At 40.8% G+C, this 20,230-nt stretch overlaps 1 protein-coding gene across 1 annotated transcript in view; it reads left to right on the forward strand.

The window, feature by feature from the left end:
* The first annotated feature begins 1,018 nt into the window (after positions 1–1,018).
* SLC7A14 (solute carrier family 7 member 14) overlaps positions 1,019–20,230 on the forward strand; it is a 67,920-nt gene continuing 48,708 nt past the window's right edge. Inside the window, exon 1 of the mRNA XM_018553770.1 lies at positions 1,019–1,106. The gene's annotated coding sequence lies outside the window, so the exon portion shown is untranslated. The remainder of the gene's footprint in view (positions 1,107–20,230) is intronic.

A 20,230-nucleotide genomic window follows, 5' to 3' on the forward strand; every position in this document is an offset into this window, starting at 1 on the left:
GGGGTTTGGTTTGGCTCTCTTACACTGCCTAGCGCATTCCTCCCTTTGAGACCCCGGTAGAGATGACGGACGGTATGTGATGGCAGGGCTAATTCTAGCCATCCACCTCATCCCGGTCCTCCTCACGTCGACCCACCTCCAGGTACTCTATATAGGTGAGTACCAGATACCTGCTCCATGTGTGGTCTTCTGCACATGGGTGTAATCCCAGCAGTGTGTCCCCCCCACTTACCATAGGCATTACATCAAGATGGGCATGCCCAAATTAATGATACACAATAACCATATGTACAATTTCCATTTGATAGATGAATCTAATCCCCTGAAGAAGCCCAAAAGGCGAAACGCGTAGGGATGAATGTTGATATTCATACCTTGGAGACTACACAATGAATGCATCAATTGGAATCAATCATGGCTGATATGTATCAGAGTTTTATTTTATTAAATTAATTTATGTATTCTGGGCTGCCTACAAAGGAAGGATGAATCATGTTGGCTAAAATTGGGATATTATATCCACTAATGTATGTAATAATGTTATTTATGATTTTTATCAACTAAAACGATTTTTATGTACAATACATTTGAGATATTTTTACGCATGGGTCGATGTACATCTCTCCACAAACCCTTTCGTTCACCCCCTTTGTCTGTATATATAATATTAGGGGGAGAGTTTGATATCAAGGAGCCAAGGTGGGGGCGACCCACTAATTTTGTTGTTATATATTCTATATACTTTATTTTCGAATGCATAGGTTAATAGACTTCTGCCTAAATGATATCTCCTCCTCCTTGCTGCTTAGAGGTGTATTTCTGCAAGCTATGTATAGGCTCCCCATGTAAGATTTACTTTTATTTTAACCCTATAATTCCCCCCAAGCAGCAGCCATCTTTCTTCACAGTCTATCACAACTTAAGTCCCTTCTCCAGGGTAATGTGATGAATAATGCATGTGTCTGAGGCCACGTGACCCAGGTTTAGTCTGAATGATTCAGGACCTGTGCGTGCACATCCTGCCTCCGCCCCCTCCCTGGCAGCGACATAGACAGGAGACATGGAGCTCAGCACTGCCTGCTCTGCCTGCTGATTTCCAGGACTCGGTGAGTGCATTGGGAATAATTCACTAGCCTTCCTCATACCGTCCTCTGCCTCCCCCTTCTACTTATATCTGTGCTTTGTCCACTGATCTGCAGCTTTGTCATCTTCATACCATCTGCCTGATCCCTTTCAGTGATGCCTGCACTGTATGCAGCGGTGTAGAACAGGAGATATGTGTTGCCCATGGTCTCCTTTTAATAACAGGCTATAGAAGGGCGTTTGCTTATGTAGCTTCCACTTAAATGCCAGTGTGTCCCAGAGGAAGGGGACTTGTGTGGTCCCAAAGCGTACCCCAGCCCCCTCCACATTCTGGCTGAACACATAAGATGAAAGTGTAATGGAGCTGGGGTCATCCGGTCACCCACAGTCACCTACACTATGGGTATCGCTTTCCTAGTGCTTGCTTAAACAAATGCATCTGCATGGATGAGATAGGGATCTTGTAGAGAGCTGCGAATATAAGATCCTGGATCTCCAACAAGAGAGATGTCTGTTACATGCTTCATAAAAATCCTTTAACCAAGCTGCTAATGTTTAATGCAGGGGCCCCTGTAACTGCCCTATAGTCTATCAGAGGATACATGGGGGGTGACTACAATACATAGAAGCTTCTCTCCATGATGTCAGGATTTGTTGCATTCATATACAAGTTTTATCATACTGCAAGCCCTCTGCTACAGTCCTGCTTGCAGCAGTGACTTGTCTTTTCATTTTTTTTTTGATCTACTAAAGCTTGTGTGATTAGCTTGTGCTTTGAACTATATGAAGAGGCTGATTTAAAAGTTCTATGAAGCCAACGTAGGCTGTGGTGTCGTGCAGTAGTACAGCAGTGATCGTTATGTTGGGTGTAACAGGTGTCATTTGAAGTCAGGCATTCATGATGCCCATGTGTATCAGATCATGCACATGGGATTTGGTGCCTGCATGGTTAATTGCACGGTTTATTTACTGGCAGTCGGAGCCCCACCAGGAGAAAATGTTGCTTTCCAGAAAGATGAGTGTCATTGTTTAGTGTGAAGTGCTTTCACTTGAAGCTCCGAGGTGGTTATTAGGTACATGGCATGATGTTTTGTGACAGGAGGGTTCATTGGATCTGTCATCATAGCGAGTTCCAGTTGCAGCTCCGCTATACATAGTCTATGGGCGTTTTCTGGAGCTGTCCGAGGTGCTGAATCTGCTGCGCTTGCCAAGGCTAGACACACACCTCGTACTGCTCTGGATTATATATACTGTATATATATATACTGTATACTGTATATGTTACGTCTCACTCAATCCTTCCCCAGCTCTCTACTACTCTTCATATCTTTCTATATCATTCATCTGTCTTTTTATGTTGCCTGATAAGCCGACAAGAGATTATTGTGATTTCATCTCCAAAAACAAAACGGTTTCCTGTGTTTTCAGTTAATCTGCTGTAGTCTTTTATCGCTGCCATTGATTATCGTTTCTATGAAAATGCTTAGCAAAGACTGGTCTGAGCTAACAGGAGGAACATAGGACCACACAGTGTATATGAAGGGAACCTTTGCCCTGGCACTGCTGAACCCTCCTCTTGGGCATATACTGGTATGTCTGGCTCTCTAGTGCAGCATTTCCCAACCGTTGTTCAGTCTTGGCACCCTTTAAAAGTATGCACCCCAGCCTAAAATGGATGTTAAACAGGGGACTGCATACAAAAACACACACAAAAAAAGTTGAGTTTGTCTCTTCACATCAAAGTCCCCCATTCCAATCAGGAGCCCGCTTCATGTCATCATTTTCCTTTTACATCAGAATTCACCCTTCCACATCAGAGTCCTCTTTTACACCACAAGCCCCTCCTTCACATAAGGAGCGCTTTTCACATCAGAAGCCCTCCTACACATTAGAGTCCCCCCTTTATATCAGAGCCCCCCTTTCACACGAGAGCCACCCATTTTCATCACAGTTCCACCTACACATCAGGAGCCAAACTTTCAAGACACCACTGAGGAAGCCAGCCACAGCACCCTGGTTGAAAAAGGATGCTCTAGCTGACACAATGGCCTAATTCAGCATATTTCAACCTTTGTTTAGTCACTGCACCTTTTACAAGTATGCAAAATCTCAAAAAATGTAAATGTAAAAAAATGATGTGTGTTTCCCCCTCTTTCCAAAAATCAATACCAACACCTTATGCAAGACTGTGGTCTGGTATGGATTTTAAAAAATAAAAAAAAGACAAAATGGAATTTCTCTCTTCACATGAGAGCCCCCCTCTTTTCACATCAGAAGCCCTTCACATCAGAGGCCCCCTCTCATCAGAAGCCCCCCTATAAAGCAGAACCCCCTTTCACATCACAGCCCAAAATTTGACGGCAGCTCAGACAAAGCCAGAAGGCACCCCAAAATACCTGACTGGTCTAAAAGGTTAGTTCACCTTTGTAAAACAAAATAGCCTATGCAGTCAAGAAGCCCCAGTAGGTAACAATAAACTAAGCAGCTTTTAGCATCATTTATAATTTATCTGCCATACCTGTAGGCCATTTGAGCTCCCACCAAAACCTGCCCGAAAAACATCCAAGTGCCCAGATGCTGTGACAGAGCACGGGGCTTTGAACAAAGACAGTGCTCACTTCTGTGACACTGGCTTGTCCTAGCAACAGGACATTACTGAACTATGCAGAATATTGGGGGGTTTTCCAGCAGGCTTCAGTGGGGGCTTAATTGGCCTACGAGTATGGAAGATGGGAGTGGTCACTCAAAGGTGGCTCCATGGGTCCCTGTAAAGGGATGGAGCCATCTGAAGACAGGAACCTGAGATGGGGGGAAGTTTCACAAGAGGATTTGAAATCAGCCACAGCATTAAAAGCTATTTATTATTATTAAAAGCTATTAAATGAAAAGCTATTTTTAATTATTTTTGATAGAATGTAAAAAAAAATATTTGAGTTAAAATATTGCCCCAGTATATATTTCAGATATTTTTCTGGTATAGAAGAAATATTGTCTTTAGTGTATTGTAATTGATACTTTCTCTAAAGAAAGGTAGGATTGCTAGATTTTCCTATTTAAAAGACTCACACTTAAACTTAAGAATTTAGACATGATAGGAAACGTATCTAATTGCAGTGTCTAAACAAGAGCAAGGGTATCTCAGAACAAAAGTGAACGTTCACCTAGTATGGCTACCAGACATTCCTGCATGAGAATTGACCTTCCTTATGCTAATAACCACAATGTAATATTCCTGCTTCTGAATAATAGGGACATGAAATGTATTTGCCAAATATAGATCTGCCCCAGAGCACAACATGTATACCAGGAAAAATTAATATATATGCAACTATGTCTTGATGTGCAACCATTTGTGCAACAAATACATATATCTACATGGCACAGTATCAAGAATTAACATTTCTGCCTTGCAACACTAATGCCCTTTAACTGATTCTTCCTGAGAGTGTTATGGGAATGATGAAATGTGCATCCAGTGTTTATATAAAGGATTCTTCTGGGTATTCCAGTGTTCTGAAGCTAGTAGCTTAATTGGCTCCTGACTAAAATAGCCGCAAAGTTCCTGTGGGGCAGACTCAGAGTAGAATTTTCTAATTTGGTGGTAAGTGTAATATTTTTGGTACACTTAACCATTAGAAAAATATTATTAATAATATGTGCTTTAAAAAACGTGATGTCACATATTGTATCTGATGTCTGTGTAATTTGTAAGCAAAAGTGTAACATGCAATGATATATCAGTAAAAATGAGAATTAGACTATGTACTTGTTCATGAGAGCCAAAAGGGCCAGTGGAAGTGGGTTATGCTTGTACACAGAGACTCCTCTTGATGTGCACTAAAGAAAAGGTGTTAATTCAAAACCTGTGGATTCTTGATACTGAAAAGAAAATTCTCTTCTTTTGAAAGTGACTTTTGTTATTCTGAGTTCTTCTAACACTGTAGAAATTAAGAAGCCATATGCCATTCAATGTTGAACAGGCAATAGCTGCTTTACAAATAGTCAGTTTTTTAAATAGGTGCCCGCTATGGGGTGAACTTCCTCACCCTTTTCAATCACCCCTATGGCTATGAACATATGTGTTTGTGATTTTGGTTTAAATGATAAAAAATATTATTAATCACTATTTATGAGTCGATGAATTAACTGTACTGCCTATTATACTGCTCTCTGCACTCTGCTCACACATATACTACCTATTTCTTTATCATTGCTTGCTATATCCCTGCTTGTTTTGGGACAGTCATACATTTGCTTGCCCTATGTTATATGAAAAAGCTAAGTGCCACCTTTAGTTTCACAAGGGGGAATCGGCCTCCAGCCCCAGCACACCTATCGGTCTTTCCTCTATAATCTGCCTCCAGCACATGCTCGCTCCACTTCCCAGTATTCCTGACAGCAGCGAGATGGCCCCTTCACTACACAGGGCTTTTCTACCCATATTCTAGATTGAAGCATACATAAAAAATGAGAGGGCCACAAGTCTAGATCAAGTCCGGTAAAGGTTTATTTTTCACAAGCAAGAGGAAAAAAGGTATAGCCAACGCATTATGGGGGCTCAGAAATTCCCCTTCATCAGGGTTCAAGCTGGCGTTTACAAATGATTGGTGATAATACTGCACATTTAATGCGTGCAGAACATGAAGATTACAGTAATAATAGTGAGGGATGCCTGTCAGATAGCATGTATTACTGTAATCTTCATGGCAATCCCTCTTGACCCCTTGCTAGTAAAAAATTAATTTTCCTGGACTTGATCTAGATTTGTGCTGCTCTTATCCTTTTATGTACTCTTCAGACTGCTCTTTAGATCACTGGGAACACCTTAGCTGAAAGACAGCAACCTCAAGATTTGTAGCTGGATTGTATATATATAATATATATATATACATACATACATACAGTATATATACATACATACATACATACATGCATCCTTCCAAATCACTAGATTTAGGAGTGATTGATGGTTAGTTTGTATGAGCTATTGCTTTTTGCCCTCTATTGAATAATCCAAAGTGCTGTGTTAGGTAAACATTTCAAATGCTTTTTTCATTAGTTGAGTTTGTAAGGTAAATATCCCACAGCTGTGGTTTTATCATCCATACCCTGTATATAGTATTCTGAAGCTACCATATTAGGTGAACCCGAGTGAATAAGTTCTGTTCAGTTATCATTGAGGACATTGGCCTGAAAGCAGAATAGACAATTGTCCTGGCAGATGGTTTGGAAACAATAGGTAAACTGAACCTTTCTTTGTTTACAATTGTCAGTACGGCCAAATCTATCCTTTATGTCGTAATTCTACATTAATGACATCTCTGAGAATGCAAGCAGTTGCCTTTTTTTTTGTAGTGGAAATGCAGGACATATGTTGGATTCTGCTTGGTCAAAGTAAATTCGATCAATAAAATCTCATATAAACTTTAATATGTTCATGTCATTTCAAATTTTCAAGCTTTTTAAAATAGCAGTTTTAATTTCAAAAAAATAATAATTTGTGAGCCCACCAAAAAGGTCTTTGTTCAGGTAATAGGGTGACAATGCTTGGTCTCTGTCTCTCATTTGTGCTCTTTGGTTATCACCCTTTCACACAAGCTTTCAATGGAGACTATGTGACCATTTCAAAATACATTATACAGACAGACTTTTAAAAATGGCAGTTGTTAATTTTTCACAGTGCTTTAGCAAATGATAATTCATTCAGTTAGAGCTTACATCTACTTTTACCCATTCCCACTGACCATACACATATATGTGGCAGCACAGAGGTGGGCCTTCTTCCATGCTGCCACATGCTGCCATACACACATATGCGGTATACCCATGGACGTCAGGAATATAATTTATTTTGGGGTGCTTTTTCTTATGGTAATAGCAAGAAATATACATCTTAGATTTCAAAAATATTTATTTTTTTACTATCTTTGGGCCAGTTTTCGTTTGATAATGAAATGAAATCAGGAGCTATCCATTAAAGGAGAACTATGGGGTTCTATCTTTTCTTTATTATTGCATTCCTTAGGCTAAATAAGTAAATTGTGTAATTTACTCCTATTAGCCAAAATGCACCCTAAGCCTGTAAACCCTTCTTTAAGATGGTGGGCGGGGCTAAGCGCCGCAATGAGGAGAGATCCCGACAATGCTGCCGGGATCCTCCCCACTGATCTTCGTCACTGTGACTGACAGTGATTCTTGAGCGCTGCTGCGCGTCCACGAATATATGCCCATGCGCAGCAGCTCTGTGCACGCAGCTCTCTCCTTACCTGCACGTCCCCGTCCTCTGTGCCAGCCTTCCAGACACGCTGCTGTGTAGCCCTTGATCCCCTTCCTCCTCCTCTCTATCTGCCCCTCCTACTTCACGTGTAGTGTGCAGTGCATTGAGAAGATCTTGTCCCGGGTCAGAAGCTCTCTCTTCATAATTTATCACAGATGGGCAAGTCCATATATGGTGAATGATGTCACTGGGGATCCCTGCTGATCGGATGCTAACCAGTCTGCAGGGATCCCTATATATAGTAAATGCGGAAGAGAAAACACTCTTTCCCCTCTCTCATCAGCGATCCCCAGTGATTCTAGGATGTCAGCGTGACACAGGGCAGGGAGAGAGAGAGGAAGGGAAAGGAGCCCTCTCTCTCTCTCTTCATCATTTACCACATATGAGCAAGTCCATATATGGTGAATGATGTCACTGGGGATCCCTGCTGATCGGATGCTAACCAGTCTGCAGGGATCCCTATATATAGTAAATGCGGAAGAGAAAACACTCTTTCCCCTCTCTCATCAGCGATCCCCAGTGATTTGATTGATGTCAGCGTCACACAGGGCAGGGAGAGAGAGATAGGAGAAGGAGCCCTCTCTCTCTCTTCATCATTTGCCACATATGGGCAGGTCCATATATGATGAATGATGTCACTGGGTATTCCTGCTGATCGGATGCTTGCCAGTCTGCAGGGATACCCAGTGGTATAATTCACCATATATGGACTTGCCCATTTCTGGTAAATGATGGAGAGAGGGATGGCTCTTTATCCCCTCTCTCTCTCCCCCTGTGTGACGCTGACATCCTAATGACTGGGGATCACTGATGAGGGAGGGGAAAGAGCACTGAATGTGCAGGGAGGCTGAGTCCATTTATTTCTTACAGTCTCTTGCTGCTGCCTTTTCACTTCCCGCTCACAAGTGCCAGCGTGCACACGCTGACAAAACACAGCTGTGCACGATGATAGGAAGCGCGGCCACAGCAATGAGATAATTTTTTTAAAAAGCTGTGGGCGGGCTGGATCAACGGTTAACGCCCCCTAAGAGGAAAGGAGCTCGGAGCAGGGCTGAAGATGGCCGTTTACTACAGGTTTTGAGAATTTTATCTGTGATGTGCTGCGACTTTAGAAAAAAGGAAGAATGCTACTACAATCAAGGTAAGGGGTATTTTTATTTGCCCTTAGGTCATAATTCTCCTTTAACATTTAACAACAAATAAATGCCCGGTTAGTTCTCAAAAGCCAAGGAATAATTCTGCCGGATACAGTAAATAGTTGCAAAGCTATGAACAGTTTTACTAACACATGCCTAAGTGGCAAAACTGGGTTCAGTTAAAGTTTGTTTTCCTTTCCACATTAGGGGTTATTCAGAGAACCTGCCATCCAGTTGAGTGCTGTATCCTGAAAACCCTCTAATCTAAGGGCATCAGGAACCTAAAGGCTAGAAAAACTATTATCTCAGGTCAACAATTTATTTTATATCTGGATAGGTGTGTTCAGTTCATTGTACTGTACTTTACATCTTATAATCAACTGTAATATATAATTTAGAGGTGCACCAAAATGGAAATTTTAAAACCGAAATAAAAAAAATGTCAGGCCGAAACCGATACCGAAAATGTTTTTTCTTTTTTCAATTTTTTAAAATATTTTATTTTTTATAAACTTTTTATGAACAGGAGGTGATGTAGATCACTCCCATTCATTCATAATTGAGGATATAGTTAACATACCATATCCTCAATTATGTACACACACTCAGCGATCACTTATCGCTGAGTGTGTGTACCTTGCTTTTCTCTCTGACACGCTGTCACAGGAGGCTGATCGAGTGGTGACAGCGTGTCAGAGAGCCGCCCCCACACCGCTCTGCCGGACTGTGATAGGCAGCTGAGCGGTGTGGGAGGAGAGATGCCGGCCACTCACAGCGCTCTCGTCCTGCAGCGCTCGGCCAGCTGTCACTTTCTTTTCTCCCCGCTGGAACACAGAGCAGCGCCCAGCGGGGAGGAAAGAAACCAGGGATTCGCCGATGTATCGTCCGAAACATGGCTCTTTCGGCATTATGCCAAAAGTGCCATTTTCGGCCGATATGTTTTGGCGGCCGATATATTGGTGCATCCCTAATATAATTAGTGGTAAACCATTTTCACTATGCATGCTGTAATAATGGGCCAACACAAGCAGTTAGTGTCATAGGTAAAAGAACTTTCACTCTATGTATAGCCAATTGTCATACAAAATCACCATCATTTTCTGTACCATGGCAATAGGTCTCTCTATACAGGTACGTGAATCTTGACATTAAGTGCTATAAAAAAAAAAATGTCAATGCAATTAGGAACCATAGTGAAACTAAAGGATAGATACATGATAGATAGCCAATGCTCCTTACAAATTACAGCTGGCACGCAACTTTTTAGGTTTGTTCTAGCTGTTGTTAACGAGCTGGCTCCTGGATTGGACAGGCTGCCAGGCTGATAGATAGATAGATAGATAGATAGATAGATAGATAGATAGATAGATAGATAGATAGATTATACAGTACATTTGCATTGTGTGAGCATGATTCTCGAACCATTGCCATGGCCACCACACACAGTGGTCACATAGGAACATAGGCATATAGTAGTACATAGAGACAAAAAGCCAACCTGTGGATTTTATTGTTTTTGAAAGAATAACCTGAATATTAGGAACATATTATGAAGTTTGGTGTTACAAATGTGAACTATCAGACATACGCATTTCAAATTTATGTGACAGTATTGAATTTATTATAAGCATGGAATCCAGATCATGCAGCCAAAATGTTATATGCCAAGAACTTTTCAAAGGCTTATGGCGAAATGATCAGCGGAAATATAAACTCTGTGTTGTCCAAAGAGTTCAGTAAGCTTGCTTTACACTTGTAGGGAAGTTTATGAAGTGAATTGGTTGATCCAAGACATGCTGATCTTCTGTGAGACACTTTTGGTCATTAGCCCACCCGATGCTGACATAAAATGTAAACAAATACACCTTTGAAAAGGAAAGAGAAGTGGTAAACAGCTAAAGTCCCTGCAATAATATTTAATATAATATGCATGTTATTGTATAATACAGGTGGCTGAAGCGACTTCAAAACTTCCTTAAAGTGAAACTTTAGTGAACATTAAAACATTTGCAAGGATTTTTTTGTAATTGAAGAAAAGACACACTGTGGGGTGTATTTATAAACCATTTGCACAGGAATACTTTTTCACATGCTCCTCAGCTCTGTCTAGTGGCCGAATATTACATTCAACTTGAAAAAAACAATATACTAAGAACGTTCATCTTGCCACAGAATGACCATTCTGCCGGATAGATGGCTCTGCAAATTGTTTATAAATACCTCCCTATGTCTCCTCTGCAATAAAGGTATGTTACCTTTCTGCTTGCAAACTTCTTAAACTGTTCACTGAGACATACACTGTAAGGCCTTGTTCACACCAAGCACGGAGCAGGTGCAGAGCAGTGCAGTTGCAGACCGGATCAAAACTGCGTCCAATGTATTCCAATGGTATTTTTAGCTCTAGTTCACATCGCAGCGTGCAGAGCAGGTCCAGAGCAGGTATAAAAACTGCAGCAGGCCCTATTTTACCTGCTCTGGATCTGCAAACGCATCAATAACTCATCAAAAACGCATGCAAATGCCTGGAACGCACTGAAAACCCATGTTAAACGTAAAAAAAAATATTTTTTTTACCAAAACGGCCCGGAACGCATCAAAAACGCGTCAAAAACGCATCTAAAAGACTAGCGTGCGTGTGCAGACACCTGACCGGATCTGCTCTGCATTTGGTGTGAACAAGGCCTTAATGCTCTTCTCAGTGTACAGTTGTGGTATCTGCTGAGATGCATGAACTCCCATGCACAGGCGCTATGTCATCCTGGCCGGGCCAATCAAAATGGCCAAAGATCAAAAACCCAGAAGAAGCCAGCGTGAGGATGTCGGTGCCAGTGAGGAAGCTCATGGACATCACATTGCTGGAGGGGAAGTGAGTAAAGTTCTGCTTTAATTCCATTCAGATGCAATATATATTAATATTGAGTTAACTGTGTTGCCTGTATTCCCTATTGTAATAATTGAATTGACATAAAAGAATCAGAGAGGTTAAAAAGCTGATAGCTCGTCTCAAAGTATGTTTTATGTCTAAATCTGAGACTTAAAAAAGAACTATGGGGTAACCTTTTTATCCCATAGTTCTCTTTAGGGACACAGGAGGACATCCCGTGACCCAAAGCTCAGTATATAGCATATACTGAGAACGCCGCAACCAGGACAGATCCTGACATTACTGTCGAGATTCACCCAGCTGGCTGATTGACAGCGGCTCTGCCTGTCTAGCCAGTTGTGCCCGCCCCCTCCCCCGTCTGTTCCTCCAGTCCGCGCTGGGACATGATCGAGAAGTGAGCGAGCGACGGTATGTGTTCACTCACTTCCCGACCTATAGAGTAGACGTTTTATGTCACATGTCGAGTCTAACCATGTGTATGAGTGTAAATAACTCAGCTCATAGTTCTCCTTTAGGGCTGAACCTCAGGCAGATGTAAAAGTAAAATGTACAACTAGTGTAAGTATGTAATTATGGTAATTGTTTATGGTAACAGCAGCACTCACACTTGTTAAAATAGGGCCAGTGCTCTGAGCCAGACAGGGCTCTATTGCTTTGCATAGTGTTGGCATCTAACACAGTAAATGTGCTTAAATGAAAAAAAAAAAGACAGGGATGAGCACATCTTGGTGCTGCTGCTTGATTGTCAGTTTGGCAGGGTGGCATGGGCTCTGACTAATCCTGTATTACTGAAATGCAGTAGCTGTGCTGTGTGGCAAGAAGCGTGCCTATACCACAAGACTGTCTGATTAAAAATACTCTGATAGTTAAAACAATTCACGTACATTTTAGCTGTGTATTTAGGTGCCTTGATACAATGGACATGATTCTACACCATTTAATTTCTCTCTGATATGTATTAATTTTAATGGAAACAAAATGAACAATGAAACAGACATCTGACAATCTAGATTTGGATTTATCAACACAATGCTGTGACAACATATATAAGACTATATGTTCCATTTTATTTGTTTTTGTTTACACACAGTATAATAAGATAGCAGTCCTCCTGATAATCTGAACCTGTAGGGAATTTTAAAACGGTAAGCTAAAAGCTATGTGACAGATAGATGACAGTACATTGAATTCACTCTGACGCAGCACTGACCCCCTTGAAAAGTCAATGCAAATATAGATGGTGAACAAAACCAATGTGTGTGTATATTACATTGATTATCTCGTTACAATGGCACTTGGAAGTGGATGGCATATTTTAGGCAGCAAGTGAACATTTTGTCCCTAAAGACGATGTGTTGGAAGCAGAATAAATGGCCAAGTGTAAAGATTTGAGCAACTTTGACAATGGCCAAATTGAGATGGCTAGATGACTGGGTCAGAACAACTCCAAAACTGCAGCTCTTCTGGGATGTTCCCAGTCTGCAGGGGTCAGGACCTACCAAAAGTGGTCCAAGGAAGGTTAATGGTGAACCTGGTGACAGGGTCATGGGCAGCCGAGGCTCATTGGAGTGTACTGTAGCTCAAATGGTTTGGTTCACTCAACAGTGTCTTCATCCCCATGAGGTTTAGGACTTAGAGTAAAACATATCTCTACAGTAATCCGATCTCCTTCCTCTCTTAGCAACACAAAATAGGAGCTGTTGCCTGGAGCAGTACAGGGGAAATGTCCACACTGCTTCCCAGTAAGCGTGCTAGAAGTGGAGGCTGGATTATATGTGGCCATAGTGCATAGAACCTTATCATTATGGGATAACCTACTATTGCCATCAATCCACCACATAATAGAAATGAAAGAAAGCAGAAAGGTTGAAGTCTGGCGTGACAGCCATGACTTCCCCCATAGATCCAGTGGAGGAAAAAATGGGAGACATAAAGGCACAGACTACAATCACACATTTAGTTTTATGATTTGTATTGAGATTGTAGTCCATCACTATAGCAAACTTGGAGTGGGGGCTACTTTACAACACACACAGGGACCAAGCAACAAAAAACCAATACTGGCGCCTCCGACTGCAAAGCGGGCCAGCTGTAACAATGATTGAAACACAATAGAGGCAGCTCCCAAAGGTCACATAGACCACCAATCTGGGAAGCAAAGAACAAAATAGAGCGCCTCCATAGTGTAAAAACTAAATTTATTGGTACAACACACAACTTGAATTGTACTTACAAAAAGTCGGTAGTTAAAAGCATGTAAGGATCGACGGAACTCGAAACCTCTAGCAGCGGGAGTCTGAAAGGATGTATAACATCAGCGTCCTCTGCCCCTGTGATTTCAAAAGGTTTACGCGTTTCTCGGGCACGCCCCCTTCATCAGAACAGGGACCATATGTAACACAAGTAGCCACCCTCCAGATGGAAAGAGTGTCAGCATGAAATCAGAGATGATTTGAGGATCTACAGCCGAGTGATATATAAATAAGATACATATTTGTTAATAGTTAAGGTACTTGATTTCATTTTTAAGATTTAACTCCTCTTTGAGGTCTTGTCATGTATGTTTTTTAAAGTTCATAGAAAACATAAAGAGCCACCCAATCAGATTTTTTTGCAGCATATACTTGGAGTAGTAAGGCCGCTTCCATTTAAGCCTTATCTCTAGGTTATTTAATCTTTTACAGGCGAAACAAAACCACTAATAAACTGTCATAGCAGTTACACTAGATCATTTTTATAAGGGTACAGGTCAGAAATCAATATAGTAAATATATCTGCACTGTGTTACAATTGTCAAGCTGATACCAGTTAATACAAAGTATGGCTGAAAAACTTGATTATAATAACTATTATAACAACCCTTACAAAAATACATGTGATGCAGAACAGCAAACTCCACACTCTGTCACTGATATTTATATCAGGCAGATGATAAAATACATCATATAATGTAGAAATACAAGTAAAACAATGTAACATCACATCGGTATTGTATTTTTTAAATTAATACTATTATAGTTGAAAAACAACTTCAAAATAAAGGATTCATTACTCAAGGTGTCTCTTAAAGGCATAGCCCGGCTTCTGAAAAAAACCCAAAACATAATAAATGCATACATATTATTAAAAGAATAAATTAGCATTTATTATTTTTTGCCTTTGAGCCTGCAAAGCATTGCAACCGTGATCAGGAGATTGCAGGTGCAATTCTTTTGCTCCTGCAGACTTTTCCTCCCAGTCTCTGTCCACGAGGTACAGACTTTCAGCTAAGGAAAGGGAGGAAATATGAATGGACTACAAGTGTGCTGACTACAATTCTTCATTCAGAGATCTTGTCAAAGCATCTGTAAATGGATGACACAGTTGTGTGGGAAGAGCCTTGCACAGCTGCGCTGCATTCAAATGATGACAAGAGCCTATGGGGAAGAGAACCCAGTGATTCAGGTAAGTGGGGGATATGGCCATTTTACACCCTGAATATGAGTGTAACATGAAACATAATGCAAAAAGTAAACTCAACCTTTAAGGAATAGCTTTTTATGAGCTGTTTTTTCCATGTTTAATGAGCATAGGAAGGGAAATGTATTTTTATGTTTTATTTATCCTTCACATATTACAGAACAGCTATTGGTATTTGGAGTCTGTCCATTACCGTACATTTTCCTTGAGAAGAGTCCTTTTTCTAGCACAAAGCCAATTAGAGCCCTTTAGGAAAGGTCTGTCTCCTTTGCTGTTTTGACAGAATTATATTTCATTGAATGACGTCTGTAGTTTCATGTTTGTTTCAAGTTCATAGCTGCTGTGAGACATAACACATTGCCTCATGTTACAGCCTGTTACAATGGACATAAAACGGGGCACATACTGACATGGTGAAGAAACATGCACACAGAATATTCAAGCAGAAGACAACACTTTACTGCCCATCATAAAAAATGACAACATTATTTCTAAATAGGAATTATTCGCATATGCACTCAGAGAATGTTTCCATAATGTTCTGGGAAAATATTAATGGCTTTAGTGATTTCTAATTAAGAAATTAAATTATTCATCTTTAACAAGCATCTTGGCTATACTTTCCATTATGCAGGAAGAATGTGCATAATTACCACTTTTCTGTGAAGGAAACCTGCGCTACGAGAAGTAAAAGCTGCCATTGTTGACCCCTATTTTTGAAATGTGCTAGTTGTCTTGGTGATCCAACAGCTTCAGTACTGTCCATGTCACTGTCCCGGGAAGTGTATGTGCATTAGTGACTTTGCTGTCTGCATACCTGATTCCAGATCAGGGACTCTGGTTCTAGTGGAATTCAAGAGTGTAAGTTTGCATGTGCTTCTGGAAAAAATAGATCTTTGAGGTTCAGATCATTAGCAAAATATTAATTACTCTCTGAGCTAAGTGGGAACCTTTATTTTCCTGCTTTGATAAATGTGTTTTCTGATATTAGGATTACGTAGCTGTAGAAATACTTTTGATGTTACAAACTTTTACATAGAGATGGAAGCCACTTTATCCCCTTCATCACTGTACATCCTTCTCCAGCCACATCACCCCCCTTGCAGCACATCCCTCTCCAGCCACATCACCCCCCTTCCAGCACATCCCTCCACAACCACCTCACTGCCTTATCACAGCACATCCCTCCACAATCACCTCACTCCACATCACAGCACATCCCTCCACAACCACCGCACAAACCTTTGGCCTATCCATCCCTCCCTACCAACCTATATTCACCCTGCTCTCACAGCATAACCCTCCCCAGCCACAGCACCCTTCCCTAGCCACCTCACCAAACAACACAGCAAGTTCCAGAATTAGTTACCCCATCCTCCTATCAACCTGAATTAACCCCCTGCTCACAGCACATCCCTCCCTGTAACCTGCATTAACCCCTTGCTCATAGCACATTCATCCCTGCAACCTGCATTCGCTGCCACCGACGTAAGGCTTACGGCGGAACACAACTGTTTCCAGTTGGCCGCGTCAGTAAGCCTCACATCGGTGGCTTTTATGGTTGTATTATACATGTGGCTTGTACGGTTGTATTAAACACATGCAACAGTGTGCACCATATTGTGGTGTACGCCATGCACATGTGCTGCAGTACATTGTTAGAACACATTGCAGTGCTTGATTTTTTTCTCAATTTTTTTTTTCCTTTTCAAAATAACTGTGGCAGCGCATGGCAAAGTGTTGCGTTGTGATACGCGTGTGTGTTGCGATTAAATGTACGTCTGTAGCATTTTATCACAACACACACACTAGCACAGCGCAAAAACGATTTTTAACATAAGCTGCTTATTTACTGTTTTACGTTACTTCATTTTTTTACCGTTTCGCAGAAAAAAGGCGCAATTTAAAATGTACAAATATTTGTTACTTATTAACTCAATACAGTTTTATCTTTTAGATTTAGTCGGAAAAGTATTTTTTGTGTGCACTGATACTGATTTTAGTGTGCTTTTATCCATTTAATTGTGTATGTTTATTGGTAAAAAAATTGATTTGACAAACATTTGCACAACTATGGCATGACCTACAAAATTAGTAGCACCATCTTTTTATTCTACCGGGCCTGTGCTTTCAGAAAATATATGGTTTCGGGGGTCTTTTTACAAACGCTAGCAACGCAGCAGTAGATAATGAAAACAATTAGAACATTTCAAAAATGGTGTGGCCAGCTGAAGTGAAAAGCATTCCGGAGGGCTTGGTAGTGAAAGGGTTAACCCCCTGCTCACAGCCCATCCTTCCCCACTACCTGCATTAAAATTCTGCACACAACACATCCCTCCCTGAAAACCTGTATTAACCCCCTGCTTGACAGTACATCCCTTACTTACAATCTGAATGAATTAACCTCCACTCACAGTAATTATTGTCTAATAACCTCCTGCTCAAAGTTTTCCCAGAAGCTTGAATTTACCCTCCACCCAGCAACTTAGTTTTGATGTTTTTCTTAAATTTAGTACATTTGTAAGAGCATATTAATGATGATCAACAAATGTTCCCATTTTGGAACAGGCTCAGTTTTGTTTATTACATATTAAAGGATATACAGGATTAGAGCTAATCCATTACGTTGATTAAAATCGACGATGGAAAACGTTATCAACGTTTTCCATCGTCGATTAGTCGGCTATCAATAGGTTAGCCTGTTCGGTGCTCCACACATGACCCGAGCCGCACGTCACACGCCGAACCCGCCGGACGCAACACAGAAGCCACGCACATGCCGCTGAAGCAGCTGCTCTTCTCCTCGCTCTTCTCGCTGTGAGCTCCCTCACTCGCCGCACTCTTGATGGTGTGACTGAGCCCTGCCCCGCCGCGCGACACGACTCCTCCCCGACATACGAACTCGACGCTTCTCCTCCCTGCAAGCCGCATCTCCCCACCTCACAGACTCGCCGCTGCCCGCCCATTCACGATCGGCACAATGAAGGAAGAGCAGGCATATGGGGGAAGACAGCTGCCAGACAGGCCCACAAGCTGCTCAGGTAAGCCTGCATTCTTGCTTACTGCTGGGGTAGTGGGATTTGTAGTCCTCTATAGATGATCCCAGCAATACATTATACACTGTATGTATAAAGTACTATTGCTGGCATTTGTTGTATTTCTCTATAGCTGCTGGTATTCTGCATTGCGCCGTATAATCATTATACAGCACACTGCAGTATACCACCAGCTAGAGGACTACAAATCCCAGCAAAAGAACATTATAAAGCACACTGCAGAATACCACCAGCTAGAGGGGACTACAAATCCCAGCAATAGTACATTATACGGCACACTGCAGAATACCACCAGCTATAGAGGACTGCACATCCCAGCAATAGTACATTATACAGCACACGGCAGAATACCACCAGCTAGAGGACTACAAATCCCAGCAATAGAACATTATACAGCGCAACGCAGAATAACACCAGCTACAGAGGACTACAAATCCCAGCAATAGAACTTTATAGTATAATGGAGTATTGCAGCGATTTGTTGTATTCCTCTATAGCTGGTGATATTCTGCATTGCGACACTGTATAATGCACTATATTGCACACCACACCTTTTTTTATATTTCCACCGCTCCAAGCTTGCTACTGTGATGGACTACAATTTCAATACAAACTAGTAGTCCATCACTGGAGCCATTTTTTATCCGATTAATCGAACTTAATAATCGGTTAACTAATTGATTATGAAAATAATCGTTAGCTGCAGCCCTACACAGGATATACTGTATGCCATACTGGGGTTTATTGACCAAAGGATTACCTGACCACTAAGTCAATCATTATTTGACCAGTAAAGCTAAGGAGAAAAAATACCTATATGTGCTACAGGATAGTTTATACTTCTCTCTTTCTTGGTTTGAAACATGATTCTTAAAAAGAGATTGTAATTTAAAAAATATCTCTGCTGCTTGGTTGTCTATTATTGTGTACAGTCTAAAAAAATGAATGTTGGAAAAATAATTGTATATTACCCTGTGGGTATTTTCTTACTTTATTGGAAACTGAATGAGGGGAATTTATCAAAACTGGAGCTGCTGTGCATGACAACCAATCAGTTTCTTTTATTTTCAAAGCATAATTGTACAAACAGAAGATAGAAGCTGATTGGTTATGGTGGGCAACTGTTCCTGTTTTGATAAATTCCCGCCAGTGTGTCTAAGTGGAAATAGTCTGTGGATGATAAAACAAGTAATCACCGTAATACCACAAGCTATTAGAGCAAATGTGACTAGTGTACTAGCTTAGCTTGCAATATCTTATCTTGAAATAGATACAAGCGCAAGTTAAACTCTCATATTGATTTATTTATTAAAACTCACCATTATTTATAATGGAATTCAACAGATCTTCATTGTTCCAGTTTTCTGAAGAAAAAGAGGTCAGGTCAGGGGCAGAGGGGGAATCCAAACATAAGCTCTGATAGGTCACATGCAGTTCAGTTAACATATACCTTAAATGGAGAATATGGATCGAATATTTTCTGATAAAGCAGATAGAGGACATAACATCAGCAAAGCAATCAGCAGGAAAAAAAACATAATTATACCTTTATTGCAGATAAAAATTAACTATACAAAGTTACAACTGGGCTTTATATAAAGTTTAGAGTGAAACATAGTCAACCACAACCAAATTTTTTCATTAAAGTGACATTAAACCCTCAGATTTTTTAACATAAAACAATACTGTAATGTGTGCCTTACTGTAATCCATGGTTGTTTCCCTTCTCGCTGCTGCTCTTCCTTTTACATTTGTATCTGGTCTCATGCTGGGCAGAACTTCTGTTTTGCAGCAGCCTGCCTTGTCTCAGGAATGGATACACGGTGTCTGTGTATAAGTTTGTATAGGCTTGAAACCTGAGCCAGCACTACAGGAAGAGGCCCTGAGCTGAAAAGGGAAGTTCTACCCAAGCATGAGAAGACATGAGGATTTAAAAGGAAGAGCAGCAAAGAGAAGGGAAACAACCATGGATTACAGTAAGGCACACATTACAGTATTGTTTTATGTTAAAAAATCTGAGGGTTTAATGTCACTATAATCTGAGGACACTGAACTACTGAAAGACAAAGGCTGCACATTATGGCTTAATGCATTAAAGGGAAATTACAGTGTATTTTCGGTGAACATATTCTTTGATTTTTACCTTGATTTTGTATTTCTTTTACATTTTTACTTACTTGCTCTTTCATATTATAAATATTAAATAGTGAAATTAGTAGGTTATCCAGTAGAGGAGAGTAGGTTGGCTACCACAACAACTTGGCTTAACAACTGATGAGATAATAACAACAGTAATAGAGATAGCATAGTAACAGAGATAACAAAATAACATTCC

The sequence above is a fragment of the Nanorana parkeri genome, unplaced genomic scaffold (assembly GCF_000935625.1).
Source record: "Nanorana parkeri isolate BGI_ZX_2015 unplaced genomic scaffold, ASM93562v1 scaffold129, whole genome shotgun sequence".
Taxonomy (NCBI): domain Eukaryota; kingdom Metazoa; phylum Chordata; class Amphibia; order Anura; family Dicroglossidae; genus Nanorana; species Nanorana parkeri.